We start from the raw sequence: 1,579 nt of genomic DNA, 5'->3' as shown, positions 1-1,579 counted from the left end.
GTGTCAGAACTATTGCGAGACCTTGAGCTTTCAGATTTGCTGCCCCATCAGCGTGGAATACCCTCCAGTCTGATTTAAAAATGTCGGAGCTTATTCCATTGGAGAACTTTCGCTCTCTCTTGACTGACAGACATTGCGAGACCTTGGAACAGTGCTTATGTTTTTAGAATTGTTATTGTGACTTCCACTGCTGCACTTTAAATGTCAACCGTTGACCTTAGTTATTGGCTGCTCTATCATATTGTTTATTGCCTGTCTGTTATTTATTGTGACGTGTGCTGCTGACCTCTTGGCCAGGTCCCCCTTGTAAAAGGGGGACCTGGCCAATGGGTCTTTTACCTGGTTAAATAAAGGTTAAATAAAAAACATTTGCCCCTGAACTGTAATGAAGTAGAAGCAGAGGTGGACAGAGTACACAACTTCACTACTTGAGTACAGATACTCCTTGTCAAATATTACTCCAATACAAGTAAAAGTAGCTCAGTCAAAATATTGTTTAAGTAAAAGTACTAAAGTATTTGCTTAAAAAATTACTTAAATAAAAGTACTTTAAAAAAAATCTCAGGAAATACAGGAAAGGAAAGTAGCTTTGTCATTCTGATGCGATTCTGCTACAGAAATGTTTATAGCTCAAAAATAAACAAAGGCAAGAAGCCTCAGAACACAAACTCATCTGCATTCATCAACAAATGAAATTGCTTCATATTGCCAAGAAAACAAATTTCACCCCCAACTGTATTTTTCTCACAAAAACCCAAATTTCATTTTCTTGTAGTTACATTTGAACACATCATGAAGTATACACTGCAAAATCTCAAAATCTTACCAAGAATATTTGTCTTATTTCTAGTCAAAATGTCTCATTTCTAGTCAAAACAAATCTCATTACACTTAAAATAAGACACATCACCTAAAAAGTAACTTGTTTTTAGACAATTTTCACTTGTTTCAAGCTAATTTTCATTTGAAATAAGTAGAAAATCTGCCAGTGGAGCAAGTTTTTTTACTTGTAATATGAAAAAAGAAATTTCGTTTTAAGCATGACGTACTACAGGTACGGCAATACAACTAAGACAAACCATACACGAATCAGCAGAAACAGTTTATTTTCTTTGGTATCAGAATTTAGCAAAAAAAAATAAGAAAATTCATCAGCTGACGTAACAGCAAAAGTAGGGGTCAACGAGAACATCAATAGAAATGTAGTGGAGTAAAAAGTACAATATTTGTCCTTCAAATGTAGTGGAGTAAAAGTATCCCCCAAAAATAATACTCAAGTACAGATACTCAAAAAATGTACTCAAGTACAGTACTCAAGTAAATTTACTTCATTACTGTCCACCACTGAGTAGAAGCATAAAGTAGCATAAAATGGAAATACCCAAGTAAATACAAGTACCTCAGAACTGTACTTCAATAAATGTACGTTGTTACATTCCACCTCTGAAGTTATTGTTCTTGTCCCCAAACAACTCAGAGACTCTTTATCTGATGACATAGTTTCTCTTGATGGCATTGCTCTGGCCTCTAGCACTACCGTAAGAAACCTCAGAGTAATATTTGATCAAGATTTGTCTTT

The 1,579-nt window shown here is 34.8% G+C and overlaps 2 protein-coding genes across 2 annotated transcripts in view; both read right to left on the bottom strand.

The window, feature by feature from the left end:
• Positions 1-1,579, bottom strand: part of fah (fumarylacetoacetate hydrolase (fumarylacetoacetase)) — a 625,231-nt gene that overhangs the window by 567,750 nt on the left and 55,902 nt on the right. The window lies entirely within an intron of this gene.
• adamtsl5 (ADAMTS like 5) overlaps positions 1-1,579 on the bottom strand; it is a 148,013-nt gene that overhangs the window by 98,816 nt on the left and 47,618 nt on the right. The window lies entirely within an intron of this gene.

This window comes from Epinephelus moara, chromosome 1, assembly GCF_006386435.1.
Source record: "Epinephelus moara isolate mb chromosome 1, YSFRI_EMoa_1.0, whole genome shotgun sequence".
Taxonomy (NCBI): Eukaryota; Metazoa; Chordata; class Actinopteri; order Perciformes; family Serranidae; genus Epinephelus; species Epinephelus moara.
The sequence above is the reverse complement of the archived record's forward strand: the minus strand, read 5'-3'. Positions and strand labels throughout refer to the sequence as shown.